The sequence below is a fragment of the Ascaphus truei genome, chromosome 1 (assembly GCF_040206685.1).
Source record: "Ascaphus truei isolate aAscTru1 chromosome 1, aAscTru1.hap1, whole genome shotgun sequence".
Taxonomy (NCBI): Eukaryota; Metazoa; Chordata; class Amphibia; order Anura; family Ascaphidae; genus Ascaphus; species Ascaphus truei.
In genome coordinates this window covers 161,665,857-161,690,280 of record NC_134483.1, presented here as the reverse complement: position 1 = coordinate 161,690,280, position 24,424 = coordinate 161,665,857, and the positions used below count along the sequence as shown (strand labels likewise).

Sequence of the window (24,424 nt, the reverse complement as noted above, 5' to 3'; positions counted from 1 at the left end):
AGGAAAAAACAGGGGGGGGGGGAGAAATCAGCTTTGCAGCAGGAGAGGAGTAGTGCTTGAGATTACGTGTGACCTATACCCTGTGGTTTGATTCTATACCTGTTATTCTCTCTAGTGCTATATCAGATTCTAGCATTTATTGCTTTAAGTTTTTTCATGTACTTTGGTTGTTAGGGGTGCTGTCTTGTGTTATTGGGGCATTGTGGCAAGGGAAGTACCTCGGTGTGAGGGAACGGGCCTGAGGAAGGTGTTTGTCCCCGAAACGTTGCCCCCCTGTTTATCCCCATTTTTTGCCCCCCCCCCCTTGTTTTTCCTTATGTAACACCTTTCCCCCTATCCCCCAATCGCAGATAGGGACCATGTGGGGAAATACACTTGTGTTACCGGGTGTGGTGCGTTACCTGATAGGCTCACAGAAGACCTGAACCTCCGCCACTGGGAGCCTGGGGTTACCTGATGATTCGTCGAACACAGCGCCTCCACCTGTAAGGGTTCCCACCTGAGTGGGATGGTCCTCTTACAGGAACCACAATAATAAGACATGCACACACTGTATGCTAACAACTGATTTACTATTGCAACTACTAATAACTCCGGTACCCCGTACCACACAGCAAGATGCATATAACACACACATGGAAGTCCACCGGGTGCACACATCAACATAGATATCCTAGGGCCTGTCCCTGTGACCACCCTCACTAGTGGGGAGTCAGGGCCTCAACTCTAGCCTGGGGATTTCTGGCCTAGGGCAGAAGCTCGCAGCTCTCTGCCCCCCTTCTTTCCCCCTCTGTGTCCTCAGCCTGACTAAACAATCCTTGTCTGCACACAACATTGTATCTTCTTTGCAGCATGAGAATCTGTCAGCCTTAGTGGCTGTCTGACTGCATGTGACAGGGATCATAGGGCAGTCCCCAGAGGCTGCTGGGAATCGTAGTCCACTCAGGACCTCTTTCCTATGGGGACCGCGTGCGCGATCTCTACTGCGCCTGTGCGAAGCTGTAATGGCCGCCGCTACGCTTAACTGCGCCTGTGCAACCTCCCAGAGCTCCTGCACACTTGTAATGGCCACCGCTACCCATGCCAACCTCTGCGCATTGCGCAAACCTCGCGCCACCCACAACATGGACGCCGCGGCTATCTGTGCATGCGCAACCCTCCGTGCATGCGCGAGCATCAGGACCCCGACGGTACCAGCCCAGATGGCGCCGCCCACCGGGAGAAGTCGCTGTCCCCTTCCCCCACTGCCACAGGGGTAAGGCAGGGGGCAAAGAAAGATCAGGGGAACCGGGGATGACCCCCTTACACTTATTTTGCCTTTTCATTTACTTTTCACCGTTTTTTGTACTACCTGTGTTTTTCATTGTGTATTTTAGATTATCGTGTATGGGTCACATCACTCCGTGTATTTAACTTGTGTAGATATTAAATACTTTTTTGATTTGGCATTTACCTTCTCAGATTTATTTTCATAAGTCAGTGAGTGCTGGAACTATTATTACTGTTTTGTAATTATTTAGGAGGAATTGGGTCCTTCTTTTTGTTCCTTTAGTTTGCACCCTGCAATATGCGCTTGTTTAGCAGTATATTATTTGAGTGCTGTCTATCATTAGTGTTTTTTTGTATATTTAATTTACATATCAAAGTATGATGTAAATATAGGAATATGGGGTGTCACTACTTTTTTTTTTATTTAAAAATCTGAGTAGCACAATTTTTTTTAACATTTTATTTACACACTATAAGTCATTATAAATAAAAAATATTTCATTTAAAGAATGTTTTCAGTTTTTTTAGACCATAAATAATACGTAAATCTTTCCAATATAAGCTTTGCATCAATGCCCAATAGATTTTTTTTAAATCAGTCACAAAACAGCTATCCAACTACTTATTCTTAATTAAAAATATTTATATACATCTAATGCAAACATGAGAGTATTGTAAATATAGAAACAAAGCCTTTCCTTGGCGTCTATGTTTTTTTTCCACATTAATAACAAAAACTACACCACAGTAGCATTCCGGGGCGTGCTTCTTTGCTTGGGGGTATTTTTGTTTGTTCTGTTGGTTCCTTTTTTTTTTGCCTCAGTTTTGCAGCCGGAGACTCTGACAAAAAGCCCCTGACAGGTAATTATATTTCTATGATGACGCAGTTTGTTTTTTCCTGCCACAAGAAGACGTGTCAAATGCGACTTAATGACTCCCCCGTAGAGTATAAGGCAAATGTGCATGCTTCAACACTTTCATAAGCGCAAACTGAAAGACATGACCATAGTCTATAGAGGTTTGGCAATTCCCACATTGGGCCAAAAAATAAAATGATAGCTCTTACCAAACCATAAAGTTTCTGCCCAATTTACGATAAGCGTTTGAAACATGAAAGAGCAGGTCAGTATATGATCATCCTTGCCTGTTTTTAATCACGGAAGTTAAAAGAGGTCAGGTTGGCCTTTACTACCCCCAACTTCTTAGGAATCCCGTGAGTGACACCATCATCTTGCACAGGAGGGTTTCCCAAGAGACCTATTTGTCATTGATAGCATTCAATGCCTGTTCTGAGTCTCTGCCATATACAGTATAAACATTTTGTTCATTAAGTTGCTTAAATTTCATGCAAACTAGTAAGTGAGACTGGCTTCAACCACTTTGGCCATGTTTTTTTACTCCAAAAACAAAATGAAAGCTTGGTTACAATATCTTTGTCATATAACTCCTTCCTCACTCAGCCTTTTCACTCTCGCCGAACTGAGAGAAACGGCCAATAAAAGCGCGAAGTGCCCAGATCTATTGACGCCAATAGACGTATCTTCAAAGTGTTTCTGTACTTATTGTTCTTGATAAATAGACACAGTAGACCATAAACTATAAACCACTATAATGTACACCATGAACATTGCCCTGTCACTACCAACCAATCTCCACTGTCAATAATTGTTCTACTCTCTTGGGATTTCTTCTCCCAGTTAATGCGACTTCAAGCACAAAATGTACTTGTTAAAAAAAAACCACGTTCCTTAAAATACATCTGATCACAGACGTGCTTATTAAAGAGGGTTGGGGTTCCTTACAATGCATCTGATCTCAGACGTGCTATTAAAGATGGTCGGGGTTCCTTACAATGCATCTGATCTCAGACGCGCTATTAGAGAGGGTTGGGGTTTCTTACAATGCATCTGATCTCAGACGCGCTATTAGAGAGGGTTTGGGTCCCTTACAATGCATCTGATCTCAGACGCGCTATTAAAGAGGGTTGGGGTTCCTTACAATGCATCTGATCTCAGACGCGCTATTAGAGAGGGTTGGGGTTCCTTACAATGCATCATATCTTAGATGCGCTATTAAAGAGGGTTGGGGTTCCTTACAATGCATCTGATCTCAGACGCGCTATTAGAGAGGGTTATGGTTTCTTACAATGCATTTGATCTCAGACATGCTATTAGAGAGGGTTGGGGTTCCTTACACTGCATCTGATCTCAGACGCGCTATTAGAGAGGGTTGGGGTTCCTTACAATGCATCTGATCTCAGACACGTTATTAGAGTTGGGGTTCTGAAGAATTTCACAATACAATTATAGGGTTCATTAACCAAAAAAAAGTTAAAACACTGCCTTAATCATTGTTTTAAACAGCACTACTGTTAAATAACGCGCCAGCATTAACGCAACACACTCGCTAGCGGGTGCAATAAAGTCTCCTACATCTGTATTCAAACATTTTCCATTGAGAGACTGAAACCCTCAAAACAAAGTTTTCCATTATGGTAAGAAACTCAGGGCTCCTGCATTATTACAACATCCAGCATGTTTACTCTTAGACATTCAACCTATTATGGTTGCTACGAGCCCGTTGCTATGCAACAGTAAAGGCTATGCTGTACTTTCAGGACAATGAGTGTTTAATAAACCTGTATAGGCCTCCCTCCTGGACAAGTAGCAATAATCTCCTCTTTCCTGTTCTAGAAACTATCTCTTTAATAATATTTTTTTTTTTTAAATGCTAACTCCTAAAAAGTGTTCAATGCAGAATTCTGGATTGAATATGTATGAGCATCTGCTAAAGGCAAGTAGCAAAATGAGTAGCGGTGGTGTAGAACCATGCCAGCAAAACATTTATATTTAAAGAATGTCTAAACTTGTATATGAGCCACTTAGTCTCTTTAAAGGGTGCGTGCATTCACTCTTTAAAATAAATGTTCAAATTCACTTTACATCTTCCCAATTTAAGTACTTTAAACACAACACATGCAAATATTTTAGGAGCTCCAAGTGTCTTGGTTTTTTTTACTGTAAAACTGACACTTTGAACATGAGGAATAGGCATCAACGTGTACACCTGCTTAATAAATGCATATTTTCAACAGGAGTAGGGAGGAATTACACAACACACATACTGTACTAGAACGGGATCAAATGATGCGACTTTCTCCTTACAATTTTGTTTATTTGTTAGAATTAAAATCCACCACTTGACAAATACTGCTAATTATCTGCGTCAATTATGAAATGCTCGATCACCAAGCATTACATTTCACACAGACGCAAGTAGATAACACAGTAACAGTACTACCAGCGATTCAAACATGTGGTGTGTTAGGGAGATAAGAAGAATATCATTGATCAGAGCTGCAATTCTGGTCATTAAAAAAAAAAAGATTTTAATAATCTAAATATAAATGCCATATTTTGATCCTCTAAACAATTTGCGTTGGTATAGGGAAAGCAATATACAAATGTAATAAAGATTTTTTGGTGAAAAGCAGATTTTGTGAAAGATCCATAACTAGGGTGACCAGACGTCTTGGTTTAAGGAACTGTCCTGGTGTCACGACGATTTTTCAAAAGTCCCAGTTTTCCTGGGGTCGGAGGGAGATACTGGCGGAGAATTGAAAACTTTGGGTCGGTAGCAGAGAGAAGGAGAAGAGCAGTTTCTGTGGGTAGCTCACTGACTCCTCCGGCCACTAGGTGGCGCTGCACAGCTCACGCAGCTCCTACTCTCCTGGCTGCAGTGCAGTGTGCGGATAAGGCAATGTGTGTGTGTTCATTCTCTCCCCCTCTCCCCCCATTATCTCTCTCTTCGTCCTCCCTGCATTCTCCCCCTTCGCTCATTTCAGGGTCTGGATTTGATTTATGCCAATGTTGGGTATGACTTAAATAATGATACGTTAATATGGAATGAATATCCTTTAGGGCAGTTATGACCTCCTCTGTATATCGTTTAGAATAATGACCGTTACAAATAACACCATGCTTTGTACGGGAGTCAAACATGGTTAACGTCATGTTATTTGCGTTAGTGAATAATACGTTGTGATCAAAAGGCTTTACTTTACATTAAATAGGCTAACAAAGTTTATTGAATCTGGACCTCCCAGAGGTCCCAATCGGCACTATCACAGTTTAATAAATAATCCCCTAAGGCGCTTCTTCAACATGCTGTAAAGTTGCTTCTCCATGTCTGAGAAACTCTGCGCACCATTCGGAAAAATGGTCTGAGCTCCATTCATTTATTCAATGAAATGGAGAAGGAGCTGATGGGGACCTTAACGTTGGGTCACCTGAGTCCCAGCGGTGCAGGTATCTGGATAACAAATGTAGGGTACTTATAACAAACACGTATTGGATAGTCACACACATAAAGCAAGGACTTCCTCAAAAGGTGGCATTTGAATATTGGCTACGTCAGCGGTTCTCCTGTTTAATAACTGATGGCACAATCATGGATATGTGTTAGGCCATTTTATATTTGGGCAGGCAAAAAACAGTTTGTAAGATGCTTGGGGCATCTATTACAGTATACTGCTATTCATTATAGGCTTTTGTTCTAAGCAAAGTACAAGGTACTCTATGAACGTTGTGTACATTAAGCTCTACTTTTCAGGCCTAACCTGCAAATTCAAGTAATAGGCCATACCCAGCGTTATTTAATTCTCAGTGAACTAACGTTGTTTCCATGGAAGATTGATGCCTGTAGCATTGCTGTATAGAGGTATCAATGACAAGATAGGACACAAAGAGCTGGTGACAGCTTCGGGATTCAACAGAACAGCACTTTAAACGACGACAATGCCAATTCTACACGGAGAGAGGATTAAACATGCTGAATGGAGGTTTGTACAGATTATCACACAATACTTTAAAAGATAAACTGCCTGAAGAGCTCTATAATTCTATTATTCACAATACCAACCAGCAAAATTGTGTTATTGTGCTCCATCACAGACATAAGATATTTATTTGATGCTATATCTCCTATTTACATCAGAAGATGAAGGGCCAGATTTATCCCATAAAACACCTTCCTGATGCTGAAAGACACATGTCGCATATCATGGTCCCTTTACCTGAATGTGTCAGAAGGAGTTTTCCAGCACTTGCACAGGTTTTATGGAATAGCACTGCTTATAACGTATGGGCCAAAGTCCTACAACAGGGCAGATTTACATCCCAGTGCTACTGGATTTCTTGATGTTTATCAAGCTCAGTGTGAACCAATGTAAACACCATTTTTATAATAAGCAAAATGAACAGGTTAAGAATGTCCCAGAATAGAACGTACAATTTACAATTTCAAAGTATCGCACGGAGACAGACACGTTTTCTCTCTCTAAATTACGAGAGCATATTTTATGGAGAATATGTCACTTCAATCTCTCATAAAACAATGAACACACAATTTGCACTCATTTGAAAACATTTATTCTGCACAATAATAGATCATGTTTGCGGCTTAGGAAAGCATAAAGCAAGATGACAGCACCGACAGACTGTCTGGTAATAAATTAACCCTTTCCCTAGTCGAGATCAGCAAAGTATTGCTGAGAAAATGCTGCCGGGCTCTCTTGTGTGGAAGTGTTTATATACTGTGACTCTGGCTTGCATGGAGGAAAAAAGGATAACCTATGGAAAGTATAGTAGGCCAACTGATTTTTAAAAATGTTTAAACGCAGTGTAAATCCCATGAGGTATGATGTACCATTAGAAATTGCCATCAGATAATGATATAAAGTTATATTAAAAAAAAAGGGGTTTCAGCATTCGAATAGTCAAAACGATGGGTATAAAAAGTGCGACGTCATATACACAAATGCATAAAACGCATGCGTGCTGTGCATACAAAGGCCTAGATTCACTAAAGGGTGCCAAGTTTTAGCACGCCTCAACTCCTATTCATTTGAATGGGTATTAAGGCACACTAATGCTTAGCACCCTGTAGCGAATTTGAGCCAGAGTGCAAAAGTAATATGAGTGATGCTATATAAGAATAAGACATAAGCTGAATAGTCAATAACATCAGCAACTCCTGTGATGACATTCCGGAAAGCAGTAGTGTTGCTTGCTCAACAACGCCCATTGCACATTAGCTTGTAAACTCTTTGAAGCAGGGGTTCCCTCAAGCTCTTACTTTCATGCCTGTTGTTCTTACTCCTGCATATAGATAGCAGACTTCATTTGCTCCCGCTGGTAACACAACGTATCACGCAGAATATCACAAACAGTAGTTTCCATAGGCATGAATGGCAATTATAACACGGAACATCCCAGCATAATCCTACAACTGTATATAAACTAAACAATAGGAATAGTGCTTTTAGATTTCTGAGCAACTTGAAGAACCGTGCAATATACCAATTGTGCAGGAAATAAAAAGCGCTGTACATTATAATAAACAGTCGCCAATCTGTTCATTTACGTCTTGAGAAATCCAATAATTTCTTAGATTGTCCGCTCCAGGGGGAAAAGGACCTTCTTCCCATTGTCTCAAGTTTCTCTTCATTTGCATGTGCTCTTTGTTATGTAGGGTTATTGCCCACCCTCCCACATTGTACTGCTCTCTGGAATATGTTGGTTCGATAGAAATAAAAGATGATAATAATAATAATTGTATCATTAGACAGCAAAACTATAAGGAAATAGAAGTTGTGTGAAATGCACCCATAAAGTCTAAGCAGTAGAAGGTAGACATCTCCTCATCATGGAATCGTGATAAAGCCAAAACAAAAAAACTATCACTACACAAAGTGAAATCAATAAAAAAATTCTGTATACATATATATATATATTTTTTAAATCAATTACTACAGATTGCATCTTCAAACAATCTATAAAAATGTAGCTATCTCCAACACATCTTTACCCTTGTACTGTTTGTAGGACGATGTTCTTTATTAAGCAGTGATACCTTTACATGCACGTTTATATTATAACACAGGTCTCCTTCCATTACGTAAGTGAAAGAATACTACAGCCTACGAAAAAGAAGAGAGTCTTCTACAAGAACATGGCAAGCTACAGTAATCTCTTCCACCGCTTGATAGCAGACACAAACAGACCTTAAAATCCTCCCAAAACTACTAGACTACATTCATTTGGATATTCTTTAAGGAGAGATGGGACATCTTTAGCAAATGCATCTGTTCACTAACCTTTTGCATATGCCCTGATGCAAACGCCACAATAAACAAGCAGATGACTAGGAAAGTCATTGCTTCAAAGTCATTTGTGGTCATGACTAGTAGACCTTTTTTGCCATAATATTTAATAAATGCCACACATACATAAAAATGTACTTGGGTAAATACACGGACACAAAATGTACATTTGCACCATGCTGCATACAGCTATGTATGCAGATGTCTCGGTAAATACAGTCTATCTCAATTACACAATGAACCGTGTTTATGATTCAAAATCAGAACTTTACAACTTTTGGGTGGGGGGTGGGGAGGGAGGGGAGAGGGGAACTTCCAAATTCAACCTCCACAAGCCTTGAAACATCATAAATTATATGCATAAATAATTTCCTTCCTTAAGAGTGCTGCAGGCTCAGGGTAACACCCCGTATTGCATACTGGAAACAAATATGACCAGCAGCCGCCGTTCATGAAAAATAAATGTGCCTACCTCGTTGACCTACCTAATGAGAACTTTTACATTGATCCACACGGACTAAAATGTGTGAATTTCAAAGGGAATCCTACAAACCATACACAGATGTGATTTTTACTTACTTTCAGGAATGGCAGTTCCGATCAGGCTTGGAAAAGAGACAGCTGGCTGCATGCTAAGAAAGCCCATGAGACTCCATCTCAGCAGAGTGTGGGTCTCAGGTATTCTGTTCCAGGTAGAGATACACCGCACTGTAGCACCCAGGGACCACTTACTGACAACAGCAGTGTCAGCACAGGATTACTGCACAGCCCATGCCTCCAATCACTGGATTATGCTGATTATTAAACCATATGGTAAAATCAGTTTCACACTTGTAAATGTGAATATCTTGCGCTGCTTGCAAAGGGTCCGTCTGTCTAAAACTGTGCGGCGTGAAAGCTGGGTCCATGTGGGTGGGTTATATAAAATCTAACATTTCATTGGAAAATGGTCTTTTCTACATGTATAATCAGCAGTTTGTTGGTACTAAACGAAAAATAAATATATACAAAGTGAGAAGTGAGCTAATTTCTGTTGTATCAATCACTTAATGGTGCAATTTAAGATCATGAGTGGGAAAAAAACCAACTAAACATTGTCTGTTGATGTTACCACGTGACAAGTCTTTTTGCGCTTTCTTTATTCTTTTCATTAATGTTCAAGTTTTTCAGGAACACATAAAATGGCTGATAGGAAACACTGGTATTGCTCCCTATTGGTTTAATGTACATTATACAAATTCAAAGGTCTCATTAAATAAACAAGCACATTCTCTGTACTGATAAGAGCAGTGTGCTGTATAGAAATATATATATTTTTTATTAAAAACTGAATAATAAACTAATTTTAATCTAAAACTACGAAGGCGACACATTGGCGGGGGTGGGAGAGGGGGCTCAAATTAAGGGCAGTTAATGCTGGACAAAGCTCTTATACCCCTTATCGGAGGAGATAAGTGAATCTCTGTGAATTACTAAAATGGAGGATGATTTAAAGCTATGGCTATGTTAAAGTAGAATCCCCCACCCCTACTCAAATTTTGTTTGCCTATATGAATCTAGACCAGGGGGTCTCCCAGAGCTGAGTCGTGATATTTTTATACTCCAGGGACACCCTGGTTCACGAGATATTTTCTTTTGTTATGGGCCAGTGTTTATAGTCCCCTTTGGGAACTCAATATGGCCACAAACCAAGGTGCAATCCCAGAGGCCAACAGGAAGCTGCAATGTCAACAGAACATGATATCGCTTTCTATGGGACGATCCCAACAGCCATCTCTGCATTTACTTTCATTTTACAGTCACATAAAAAGTTCAATACAGTATCGTGGCGACCAGGGGGTCTCCTGGAGCTAGAAAAAGCGCAGTTTGGCACCACAGGACCCCTCGCTCGATTCCAATTATGTAAATTAAACATGTTTCAAAAATTAGGGGGATTGCTGCTTTCGAAGGGCAATATAAAGAAAAAGGAAGCGCAAGCTCCATAGCATAATACTGTATTATTAGGAGTTTATTATTAAAACTAGAGATGACCACGGCCCATTGGACCTGCACTCCCAAGAGTAGAAGTTTAAAAGCATGTAAGAGACAATCTCTAAGGTGGCGTCACCAGGTGAAGGTTGTGGTTCAAAACCATACAGCTGGGCACTTTAGGAGCCAGAATGTCACAAACGTGGGTCCCTGCCTCAGATCGGTGCATCTTCTGGGTGAGAAGCGCAGCTGAATAGATGGCGTTTCCTTCTGCAGCTGCAAACAGTGTGTATTCAAGCAGTTCAAGCGTTCGCAATCAGCTGTAATCAGCTGCTGGCATGCAGGGAAAGAAACGGACCTCCACGGCGCGATGACGTCACCAGGTCAGCTATGTCCCGACGCGTTTCGTCACGTGATGGGACTTCATCAGGGGGAGCTTGTGCTTCTTTTTCTTTTTGTTTTATGTGGCAACATCACTTTTGAAGCAGCAGCCCGCTCCATCAGGATCAACGATCACCTGGATTTGGACGTCATCTTTTTCAATTGAACTTTCACTGGTTTGAGTTTATATATATTTTTCTAAATCAATATTTTTGCACATGGATATATGTGCATTCCTTTTTATGTATATATTGTACTTGTTATTGTTATATTAGTATAAGCACTATTAGTGGTTATTAATGATCAACATTGTTTTTGATTTATAACAAATTTAAAAGTACATCTATTTATTTATTCACTTTTTCCCACATTGTAAAAGGGACTTATCCCTGTTTAAATAAAGCAGCCTCAGAGCTCTGAGAATCCAGCAGACAGATAGTTAATTGCAGCCACTCAATTAACCAGTCTCCACCTGGACTAATGAGAGCTCTGTAAAAAGCCTCATGTGAGACACAGGAGAGAGATTCCTTCGCTCACATTTGAGCTTACAGAAGGAGAGCAGAGAAGCCTGCACACAGACACTGTCTTGACCACAAAGACTTTGCTGAGATCCAGAGATCTATATTTCCTGGGCACAGAGGACCCAGGAACCTGCCAGAGACTGACATGGAGGGCCACCTGCTTAAGGTACCTCCTGAGACTTTGAAATGTTAGGCTGGTAATGGGAATATCCTTCCAGTCCTGCAGATAGGGTCTGGGGAAGTAAGTTAGTCCTTACAAAGGGATAGGGGTTTGTTATTTTGCAGCCCAGCCTCCTACAGCTGACCGCCGGACCTCCCACCGACCAGCCCAGAGGAGAGAGTGGCCAGAGCAGGAACCGGGGCATCTTTCAGCCGCAGATAGAGCGAAGCAACACGGAGGAGTAGCTCTGTCCCCCAGCCTCGATATGGTGCCTGCACACTCCAGCCGGCTAGATCAACTGTGCTGAGCAGGAAAACATCTAACCAGCCCACAGAGGCTACCAAGGAAGTGCATGCTGCTCCCCCCTCCCTCATGGCTGCCCAGATCCTCCCCCCCTCCCCCTACTGCCCAGATCCTCACCCCCTGCTGCCCAGATCTCCCTCCCCCCGGCTGCCCATATCACCCCACTGGCAGCCCCTCCCCAAACGGCTGCACTGAACTTCCTCACACCGGCACCCATCCCCTCCGCGGCTGCAGCAGATTTACCCCCGCCCTGCCACCACAGTTCCCCTGCGCTTTACGCCCCTTGCGCACCCGCCCATGCACCTTACGCCCACGCGTCTTCCCCACCCCCCCCAGTACGCAACCGCTCCTTATGCACCCACCCCTTACGTGCACTACACACCTGCGCCACACGCCCCAGTGCCTTACGCACCTGCCCATTACGCGCCTCCGCCCTACGCACCTGCGCCTCACACCTGCCCCTGCACCTTATGCACCGGCGCCTGCCCTAGATCCACAGACGGCAGCCCCACTGCCACTGGCTACGGGGTGTTACCCGGTCACCCCCATCGTCCCAGGCCACCCCTAGCAGATACACCGGTACCAGGGGCGCAGGGAAGCGTCACCAATCCAGGGAGCAGCAGCAAGAGCCATGCGGCGAGCAAAAGATTCAGAACCGGTCATCCAGGTGTCCAAGCTGCAGGATCAGGTGAGCATGATGATGCTGTGTTTGAAAGTGATGATGATGTTAGTGATATGGGGTCGGTTATGACAGAGTCGGATTGTGAGTCCCAAGGGACAGACTGCGACGATAACGAGAGCGCAAGGGCAAGCACTGAGTCAGACGCAAGCAGCGGCGCAGACAGTGGCAAGTCCCCAGGGATAAAGTGCATAAGGTAGCAGGTAGAAGCCTTGAGCAAGGCTGCGAAGCGGAGTAGGAAGGCGAAGATGAACAAATGCAAAGCGCGCAAGGACAAAGGGGTAATTTCCTCCCACAGCAGGGAGGATTCAATCGGGCTCGAGAGTAGCTCCATATACACAAACCTGACCAGAAAAACCCGGAGAGATATAGGTAAAAGGATGTATGTGGATATGTTTAGACTTTCTGTAAAGGGGCGAACAGAGAGGAAGCAAGAGCGGGAGGCGGGTGAGAAAGTACAGGTTATGAGAAGTAATGCAAACTGGATACTGGGCTTCACTGTTTTCCACAACAATTGCATAATGTAATGAAATACTTGCATGTAATACAGACCATGTATGATAAATACAGGGGGTCGGGGTGGCCAGATTGTGACGCAGTTCAGGCAGAGGTGGCAGGGAGATCCATGTTTGACTTTGGGGAAGATGGACATGGAATTGTGGATGAATTTAGTGGGACAGGGGAAGCAGGGGGGTAACGCGCCCTTTCCCAAGGGGCCGGGTGGTCAGCCCGGGAGTTATCCAACGAGCAGGGGCAAGAAAGGGGAATATTGGGCGTTTAACGATAAACACTGTAAGCTGGGGGTGGGTTGCAAGTTCAGACGTGTGTAGCCAGTGTGGGGGTAACCACCCCATCAAGAAGTGCTACAAATCCCCAGCCAACTCCAACCAGGGGACAGTTTATGCCCCTAACAAAGGCCCCAACACCGGCAGCCTTAGCGGTTTGAGCTGTTGGTTAAGGGGATACCCTGACCCGGGAGAAGGTTCCTGGAGGAGAGGTTTAAGGGGGGGTTTCACATACCAGTGGGGGTGGTTTTACAAGCGAGGCAAGTTAGCCAAAATTTGAAATCTGCTACAACACACAAACACATAGTTAAAGAAAAAATAGAGAAGGAGATAAAATTGGGACGTATGGAGGGCCCATTCACATCCCCCCTCTCGCCCAGCTAATTATTTTCCCTTTCGCCCAGCTAATTATTTCCCCACTGGGTGTGGTGCCTAAAAAGGACCAAGGCAAATTCAGACTAATACTACACCTGTCATATCCAAGGGGAAGGGGGGAGGTCTGTAAATGATGCCATAGACCCGGAGCTATGCCGGATACAATACCAATCATTCCACACCGCCATAGGAATAATTAAAACATATGGGGAGGGAGCACTATTGGCTTAAATTGACATAGAATCAGTCTTTCGGCTGATAAAGTCAGGAAGCTTAGAACTAGCCTAGGTCAGGTCCGGGAGGCCAAGAAGGAGACCCTGAAACAAATGCAGTCACTGCTGGGTCTGCTAAACTTCACCTGCTGAGTAATCCCCATGGGCAGGATATTTAATTGCAGGTTAGAAAGGGCCAATTCGAGGGCAAAGAAGCCCCAACACCGTATCCAAATCACTAAGGAGCTTAGGGCAGACCTGGAGGTATGGGGTTTTTTTCTCAGGGAGTTTAATGGGAGAAGGCTGTGGTTCAAGGACAGTGTGACCAGCAACGCCCTGCAGATATTCACCGACGCGTCAGAGGGGCACGGGTTTGGGGCATACTTTAGAGTTGTGTGCGGGTCCATGGCCAACTGACTGGGCGGAGATGGGGCTAAGAAAATGGCTTTCCTGGTGTTGTTCCCCATTATAGTAGCAGTGGAGTTGTGGGCCAAGGAATTGGCAAACAAGCATATAATATTATGGTCAGACAATTTGGGGGGGGGGTGAGGGCAGTGAACAACCGATCGGCAACGTCGCCACCAGTAATAAGGTTACTGCGCAGGCTGGTCCTGCAGTGCATGCAGGGGAATATAAACTTTAAAGCAAAGCATGTCCCAGAGAAGCTTAATGTAATCGCAGACGCATGATCTCGCTTCAATTGGCCTGCATTTAGGCGGGCTGCGCCAGATTCACAGGAAAGAGGTTTGACCTGCCCAAATTATCTGTATCAGTTAGGGCAGAGGGAGTGATGGATTTGGTGCAGCAATCGCTAGCCCCCCACACGTGGAAAACATATAACAACGCATGGTGGTAGTGGTGCAGTTTCCGGAAGGGCTCCAAGTGGAGCAGTAAGGTTAGCAGAACCCATCAGCTAATCAATTTTTTACTTACCCAGAAGCGGACGGGCATGTCACGGGCAAAGGCGGGGTATACGCTAGTGGGAATTGCATGTTTTCTGAAGTTGCAGGGCAGGTAGATATCATCATGGACTTTCTCCTCAGGCAGATACTGATTGGTTGGGGCAGAGGTGAGCGCAAGCAGGGGGATAAGAGGGAGACGGTAACGGTGCAGAGGTTGCAGAGCTTGAACAAGGCAGCAGAGTCAGTATGCGCAGGACCTTTCAAAATAAATTTATTTAAAGAGGCTTTCACTTTTGCCTTCTTTGGAGCCTTTAGAGTAGGGCAGTGATTCCCAACCAGGGTTCAGTGGAGCAGTCCCAGGGGTTCCGCCTACAGAAGGGCCGCCCGCACTCACTGTAACCCTTCATGGCTTTCCCCCTCAACCTTTCCCGAGCCCGCTCTCATGGCTCTCCCCCTCAACCTCCCCCCCTCCCCCTGCATGAGGACTGCATGAGCGCGCTCTAGCAGTGCAGCACTTCTGGTTCCTGCTAGAGCACGTGCAGCCCTGACTGCTTTGAAGCTCTGGCCGCTTCCGCCTCGTGAGATGCAGGGGGGGTATATGAGGATGACGAGGGGTGCTGGGGTAGATATGAGGTTGATGACGTTGAGGGGTGCTGGGGGAGATATATGTATTGGGGCGGTGTGGTCTTAAAAATGTATTTGGGCAGTGGGGGTCTTTTAAAAATGTATTGGGGTGGCGGGGGTCTTTTTAATATGTATTGGCGGGGTGGGGTTATATGTATTTAGGTTTTTTTTGGAAAGTATTTTGTGGGGGGGTGTAACAGGGGAGTTATCCCTGTTCAGGTAATGTGCCTTTAATCTAGCAGTGTGTTGGTTAACTGCTGGTAGTCAATTAATAGACACCACCTGCCTGATTTAGATTGCTTACAAAAGCCTGTCTGTTGAGACAGGAAGTGACTCCTTAGCTCTGACTGAGAGCTGAACTTTGGAGACAGAGCAGTGTTCTTGAGTCTCCCAGGAGAGACTGACCAAGAGAACACATATCTCTGGAGCTGATCGGTCTTGAGCTCTGCACAGCATAGCTGATTGCAAGACACCAAATAAGACTTCTAAACCTGGATGCTGATTTTCTGTGCACGCACGGGTGCGGTTCCAGGAGAGCAGAGAAGCTTACTCTACAGCAGCTAACAGATAAGACTTTCATTATTAAGAGACTGCTTATATCTGCTTATTTCATGCTATATGTTTTGGGGCTGCGAGACATGCTTGACTTAGGGAGTTGTGAATTAATTGCATGGTATTTTCACTAGAGATACTCCCAAGTGAATAGAAGCTTTGTTCCACCCCCCCCTGTGTTTGGATGATTTCCTGCTAAAAAGGAAAAGGCACAATAAAGCCTTATTATAATTTCACCTTATAAAGTCTCCAATTGTGTACCTCTGTGAACGTCTGTCTACAGGGGGATTGAGTAAGAGTAGGGTAATTGACGGAAGGTAGGGATGAGTGAGAGGGGAGGGAGTGAGTGAGGAAAAGAGGGAGTAAGAGTCAGACGCAGGGGAGAAATACATGCGAGGCGGGAGAGGGAGGAGAGTGAGTGAGATGAAGGGGAGAGAAATACATGGGTAAGGGTGGCGAATAGAGGGGGCTCGTGAGGTGTACAATTTTGTGATTTACCCCTGTCGAACCTATGTGTCAGCCAGATAGGGGTTCCCCGAAATTTTTCGAAATACTTAAAGGGTTCCTCCAAACAAAAAAGGTTGGGAATCACTGGAGATGGGGAACTGGTAGCAGCATCAAAAACTAGCAGGGACACTGGCCTGTTGTTCGGAAATGTTATTATAGGGGGGGGATATTGTAGCATGCCACATACACAGGTCAAAAACTGACCAAGCAGGGAAAGGGGCCTGGGTATATCTGAGACAGCATGAGGAAAGGAAGGTATGCCCGGTGAGGGCAGCAAAGCGCTACGCCAGGCAGTGATCGCAAGGGGGCAAAGTTTTCCTGACGCATAAAGATTCAACGCCTCTAACCAAATTTCAGTACAACAGGATCTTTAAACGTTGCCTTGAAAGAGGAGGCATAGACGCCACCAATTTTGGGACCCACTCGTTTCGGATTGGGGCGGCAATGGTAGCCTCCGAGCAGGGGCTGCCTATCGTGCAGATTAAGGAACTGGGGAGGTGGAAATCAAATGCCTACAAAGGGTACATTAGGTCCCAGCAGGGGAGTAATTAAATAATCTTAGGAAGCTGGGCTCTATCCTATGCGGGTTGGCTCAGGCGGCCATGATAAGGGGCACCAAGGGTGAGCGGATGAAGGGTGGTCGGGAGATGTCTCCCGCAGGACGGTAGAGTAGGGCAGTTGGAGAAGTGCTCCCGCTGGAAGATGACGACAAATGACTAGCAACTGTCTGACAGTTTATTTTAAAGTATTGTTAAGGCAATAAAGCTGTGACAAATTTTTACTTCCACAAAACAGTGTCGTCTCAGTTTGTTAGGTGGGGTGTAAGTAAACCACGCGCTAGGCACACTAAGCCTTTATGATCTGTATAAACCTCGGTAGTCACGTGACAGTTCCTGACGTCTGCTGGTGACATCAGACGCTCTGCTGGGATATCAGGCTTGATCAGACGGACCATCATTCTCAGCACGGAAGAGAACCTTCCAGTCACAGACTGAGTGGCTTTCTGTCACGATTCTATACATTGGACTTGAGGATTCAAGGGAAATACTGCATTTTTTCCTTTTTGCGTGGGAATGGGCTCAAAGAAAGGGTCCTTACCCTGAAATGTTAACGTTGCCCCCTCTCTATTGACTCATTGGCACTCATTTGGCTTTAGACCTATTGACTTTTTGTTCTATATCTTGCACTGTTTTTTGATTAGTGCCCCTATAAGGATTGTCCTTTGGCTTTATATCTGGCACATTGCCTGATAGACTTTTCACCTCCTCCTTATCTTTTTTTGGTGCGTCTTTTTTCCCTCCTGCTCCTTCATCCACTACCTAAGACATTATCTTGACTTGCATATTTTTTGAGCATTAATTCGAATGGGGTATAAACACTACTTGAATTTTTCTATTCCGTGCTTTCTGTAAATATTGTCTAGTGCATTCGTGGTGTGAGGTTCAATAACCTCTGTGTGTAATATTTCATACTTGTCGAGCAAAAATAATTTTTTGGGGTGTTCTCCAGTGTTGCCTTGATTTTTATTTTGTGAGTGTGGGGAATATATGTTTGATTATATTTTAGTATTTAGGGATTTTTGGGGGATCTCCTTTGTCCCTCTAGCACTATACAGGCATACCCCAGTTTAAGGACACTCACTTTAAGTACACTCGCGAGTAAGGACATATCGCCCAATAGGCAAACGGCAGCTCATGCATGCGCCTGTCTGCACGTCCTGAACAGCAATACCGGCTCCCTACCTGACCTGAAGCTGCGCGCAAGCGGGGAGACTATAGAACGTGTTACAAATGCGTTATTTACATCAGTTATGCACGTATATAACGATTGCAGTACAGTACATGCATCAATAAGTGGAAAAAAGGGAGTACTTCCATTTTAGTACATTTTCGCTTTACATACATGCTCCCGTCCCATTGCGTACGTTAATGCGGGGTATTCCTGTACACTGATCTTGAATTAGTGGTACTGTCTGTCACTTTGTATATCCAATAATTAGTTTCATTTAAAGAGGGCCTTTTATCCAACTTAAAAACAGCTCCCATTTTTTTTTTAAATGGTTTAATGAAATATGACAAACCACTAAACAAAATACAAAATCAGGAATATATTCATTAAAAAATAATAATAATAAAAAAATGAATTGCAACAGATGTCTAATGTTTCATCATGCCATTGTTTACTTCTTAGTTACGGTAGGTATATGTCCACTGGGATAATATGTACAAGAAAATCACTGCCTGTTGGGAAATAGCATTGTTAACACCTTCCAGTGCTGACACCGCTCTCAATGCACAGATTGCCCAACACGTTGCAAGCACCCCCAGTGCCAAACGAGTTAAGAGTGAATGAGGAAAGTGAACATTTCTGGCACTTGATGCTATTGTAGTCGAAAAAATATCATCATATATCTTTATTTCAGCGGCAGAAACACAAGCCGCTGCTGAGCTACAGGTCACCAAGATCGTCACATTCTCTCATTAAAAGATTGCTTCAAATAATTAAGACTCTTAAGGGATAGATCGACACTCAAGAGATTCATTATTTCGAGTCTTGGGTTCCAGAAAACCCATGCACAAATCAATTTATTTGCCTCGCCTCCCCCTGTAAATCTGTTTTTAAATAAGGTCTTAAGAAAAACTGTAATGTTCTCCATGAACTTGGCCATTAAAAAAAACAAGTATAAATAAAATATTGTTTTGTAAACATAATGACCATCACCTTCATCAATTGGCTTGTTGCTTCTGTAATAAGGGGGTGATGGAGCAGTCTCCCTGGCTACGCAACTATTGCAAAATTGGTTTCAAGAAAGCAGCACCATATTAAATAAAGAAAAAAATAATTTGCTTTTACTTTCTGTAACAGTAATATATTACGTAATAATTGGTCATCCAAAGTAATTCCAACTACTGTATATCTAATCATCATTATCAAATGTAGCTGCATTTGGCAGGTTGACAAATTTGTCAACTAATAAAACAGATTATACTGCTGGAATGCTTTTTATGAACTTTCACCTCTATACATATCATTGTATTTGTGTGATATTTATGTTACTGTCGTTTGAAAATTTCATTTTTAATTTTGTAATTTACAGTAGGTAAAAGTTATGTGGCACATTATACTGTGTAATTATTAATAATAATATTTTGGTGCCCTGGTTTTGCTGTTAGAACCTTAAGAGCCAGATTCCCTAAGCTCAGTTAACCTAGGTTAACACCCTTTAATTCACTAAAGCAGGATGTGAACAATGGCTCTGTGTGTGTGGGTGTGTGGGTCAGTGGCTCTGTATGTGTGGGTGTTATGGGTCAGTGGCTCTGTGTGTGTGGGTGTTATGGGTCAGTGGCTCTGTGTGTGTGGGTGTTATGGGTCAGTGGCTCCGTGTGTGTGTGTGGGTCAGTGGCTCTGTGTGTGGGTCAGTGGCTCTCTGTGTGTAGGTCAGTGACTCTGTGGGTCAGTGGCTCTGTGTGTCTGTGTGGGTCAGTGGGTGTGTGTCAGTGGCTCCGTGTGTGTGGGTGTTATGGGTCAGTGGCTCCGTATGTGTGTGGGTCAGTGGCTCTGTGTGTGGGTCAGTGGCTCTGTGTGTGGGCCAGTGGCTCTGTGTGTAGGTCAGTGACTCTGTGGGTCAGTGGCTCTGTGTGTCTGTGTGGGTCAGTGGCTCTGTGTGGAGAGAACATTTTTTTTAGATCTATTTATTATATATTTATCTTGCCTTTGGCTGTATCCTCCCCTCCAAATTCCTTTAACATGGCCGCGCGACGTCACGTAATGCACATTGCCATAACAACGAGCCGCTCCGTGACGTCACGCGGCATCAAGTTGACATGACAATGGGATGCATTATGGCGCCGAGGCATCACGTGATGCCACATTGTCATGGCAACATGTCACCGCCTGACGTCAGTGTCTCATTGTCATGGCAACGGGGTGCGTCATGTGATGTAATTTGTTTTATAAATAATTTTTTAATGTGTCCCGGTTTTTCATTTTGAAAATCTGGTCACCCTATACCTGCCCCCCCCCCCCCAATAAAATAGAACAAGCATACAATAGGTTCTTTTTTCTTTGCCTAGACCCTCCCACCACATTTAATTGTAAAAAATATTAACAAACAGTAATTAAAAATACAAAAGACATTAAGGTATCAGAGTTTTAAAAAGGCATCAATAATCCAGATCCAACCATTTAAACATATCACTGTCATAGGTTGATTGTAGAGATTGTACCATTAGAATGTGAAAGCAATTAACATGGATTACTCATTAAAAAAATAAAAATAAAAAAAGAATCAGTCATTAGTCAGAAATATTCTGTTATTACCTTGGTGCAAAATCACTCAAGTCATCCTTGGTTGTTTCATTTTTAAACAAAATTACAGATTTGTAAAAAAATAAAAATAATAATAATACATTAAATGTAGTTTACCGTAGAAGTTGGCACAGAAATGTATATCTCAGAATAAGATGTTCACCCCAAATGCTATGGTCCTTTTGTAGAGACAGTGACATCATTGCCTATCTTATTGTGACATACACACGTTCCTTTTGTGCATGCCCTTTGCTATCCAGGGAATTAATCAAAGCTTATGTCACTCTAAGTCTTGCTGCAGCAAACAATATCCATCATGGCTTTGTTTTTCCATTTTATAGTATTTAGAATTACAGTGTTTTCCAAGGCTCACTGAAAAGCTTGTATTTATTTATTTATACAATGTTTTACCAGGAAATAATACATTGAGCGTTTCCTCTCGGTTTCAAGTGTTTCCTGAGCATAGAGTTGTGATGACAATACATGGTTCCATTAAATGAGCAGAGGTTCTACATTCAATTTACAGACATTTCATGGACAGTTAGAGATATGCCCATAATCATATGTAACTTTTACAGACAAGATTAAAATTGTGTTACAAGAGGTAGGATAGACCTGCAATGTGGCTGGGTAAGTGGAAACATTGGGTACAGGGGATAAAAAGGCTGGTGAGTTTCAGATTGCAATAGAGCAGCTTTAACATTACCAAACATTAGCGAATGGTCGCAAAAGGCTGTCCGCCTTTGGGGGCAACGCAGATGTTGGCTGAAGGGGTGCAGTGGGTAACAAACCTGTAAGTGGTGCGCGATTTCTATTTTTACCGCAAGCCTCATTTATTTCAGTTCTTTTAATCAGAAGCAGGACATGCACTACGCAGATTTATCAATTGCTAAATACTGTAGTACAGTAGGTCAAACGCCCAAACTCAACCCTGTTCAATGGTTTGACCATGTTGTGTACCACAAGTGCATGTTAGGAGACTATGTACTGTGACAGAAAATTGTCACTCTCAGGCATAATGTGATTGAAGGATGTTGTGCTAAAGAGAGAGAATTAATTTGACCCCTGTATTATAAAAGTGCTGCCAATTTTCGATGCAAGCAAAAGGCTACATAAAACAGCTTGAAAATAACTCCTAAACAGAAAATTGCTTCCAGCAGAAAATGTTCATCAACTCTTCCCCTGGAATTTAAGTAAAACATAATTGTGTTTGGTGCTAAAAAGTGTCATTAAGATACATGGTTCAACGTATCTCCTTATTTGAGAACTCTTAATAATTAATTGCCTCTTATCTTCTCTCTTTAGCGTTCAACAAGTTAGCCCTTTTTATTAACGTTCTGAATAAAATCTGGTGATTTATATTCTTTTATGTTCTAATCTGTTGCTAAATAAAATATATTATTATTGGCATGTTTCCATAACTAATTTCAAAATAATGTTTAGAGTTAGTAAATGTATTCCACTATTTGCTCTTTTCTGGTTTACCCACTTTGCTAGGCAAAGAGATTGATACAAGCTGCTAACCCTATTCAGTGTAACCGCTCCTTGTATTACCTGAGAGCAGTGCAACTCCTGCTTGATCCGATTGCTTAAAGTGACAGCTAAAGCAGCAGTCCGATTTGATTTATAAGTTAAATTGCATTGTACATGGGATTCTGAACCTTAGTCATATTATATCTTCATGATTTCATTCCGTGTTTTTCAACCTTTGTCCTGTAGAAGTCTGGGATTAAGCAGAAGGTTGCCAAAGGATCCTCAAATATCCCTAACGTGCGATATTTTAATTCTAAAGTTGGTAAGCATTAAGGTGATGCACACCAGTATAATACATAAAAAGTTATGGGAAGCGTGGTAATAACCCTGAGGAAGACACTGATATGCCGAAACGTATATAAGGATGTTTCCTAAATAAATACGAAATTATTTTAATTTAATTCTGAACATGCCAAATATTTTCAATTTAAGAAATCAAAAGGGTAATGAAATTGTTATATTGTAATGTAAGAAACGATGTGCTCTACCAATTACCCCATTAGACGTACAGTACAGTCATTATATTATCTAGGTATCTGTCAGGAGAACTTTGTTAAGGGTTTCGGAGTTCTTAAAGTGTTGAAACCCACCAATTTAATGAACCATTATTTTTTACATGACATTAGTTGTATGCTTTAGGACACATGGGGGAAGAAAAATGAGCGATCATACCTATGACTTGTGGCCTCTTTGGCTCCTGGCATGTTGTATGAACATTTACAGCTCAGTTTAGACCAGCGGTGCACAAACTGGGGGGGCGGGAGAATTTGCTGGGGGGGGGGGGCGCGCGCTGTTACACAGGCCCCGCGCTCTTCCCCCAGGCATTTAATTTAATGCCGGGGGAGGCGTGAGGCCTCTGTAGCCTCTGTTACCTACTGGCAGCCGGGACTTCGACGACGCGTCGCCATGGCACCGCGCCTCAAATGATGCGGTGGGGTCATGTGACGTGACCCGCAACGTCATTTGAAGCCGTGCCTTCGCGGAGGGGGGGGGGGGGGCGGCTCCAAGGAAAGGAGCTGAAAAAGTTTGGGCAGCGCTGGTTTAGACAACTGCAATGAGCTCAGGAAAAAGGCACTGGAACAGTAGTTTTCTACATACAATGCCAATCATTGGTTAGAATCTTCAGTTCATGTTCTGGATTACCCCTTGAAAGGAGATTCTACAGAATAAATTAACACTGACTGAGTATGACTACACAAATGTAAAACCGTGTCTTTATAATCAAGCTAAAATAATAAGTCACAGGTGTGATCTTCACATATTCCCCAGGGCCACATGTGCCTCTTTATCAGGTACAAGCCAAAATACTGTCTGTGAATTTAAGACTAAGCTATAATTAACGCTAGAAAACCATCAGGACTGTACTGTACATCAGATTGAAACATCCTGATAACGGACATACCTTGTTTTGTCTCGCATCTAGAAACAATATGGAAAGACTTCTGCATAACATATCAACGTATGCTCTATACAACTGTGTTTACATTAGATATTAATGATTCTGTTATAGAATACACATTTGTGTATCATGTGCTATATAATCATATTGATTATGCCAATTGTGGAGTATTGTATGCGCAATTAGATGTTTATCTTATTGTATCATCTAAACACATAAAAAAATGTAAATCTTTTTTTTTAAAGAGCTATACAACATTATGACTATAGTAAATGAACTGCATCGATGCAAAAGAAACATGTCTCAATACACAACCAAATATTCAGGATAGGTGGCTCCATTACAGAAAAAGACTGCTGTCAGCTGCAATTTAATTTGGGAGTGCAAAAGGAGGAGGTTCAAGATCTTAAAGATCCAGGTGCCTTTTATGAGCAGGTGGTCTTAAGTAAGGGTTTCACTGTAGCCTTGCAGAAAGGAAATGTATACCTTGAAATGTGGTACAACGGAGCAAAAAACACTACTCCTGAGTTCAGCCTAGTAATCTGCCCAGCGGCACGCAGGGTTGCCACCACTCCAGGTTTGACCCAGAGACTCTGGGTTTGGGCCACGTATTTTCGGACTACGGGTTTACCTGAAAAATCTCCGGGGCGGCGGCGATTCCATCTCCCCCTGCAGGGTCGTGTCAACATGGTTGCCATGACAGTGGGACGCTACGTGATATCACATGGTATCACGTTGCCATGACAACGGGGCGCAACGTGGCACCGCATTGCCACAACAACGG

The 24,424-nt window shown here is 43.0% G+C and overlaps 1 protein-coding gene across 8 annotated transcripts in view; it reads right to left on the bottom strand.

Moving 5' to 3' along the window:
* The window catches only part of RFX3 (regulatory factor X3), a 351,522-nt gene that overhangs the window by 299,593 nt on the left and 27,505 nt on the right, over positions 1 to 24,424 (bottom strand). Inside the window, exon 1 of one of the 8 annotated variants that reach the window (XM_075597058.1) lies at positions 9,011 to 9,735. The exons of the other annotated variants lie outside the window; for them this stretch is intronic. The gene's annotated coding sequence lies outside the window, so the exon portion shown is untranslated. Of the gene's footprint in view, positions 1 to 9,010; positions 9,736 to 24,424 lie in introns of those variants that run through there. 8 annotated transcript variants of the gene reach the window in all.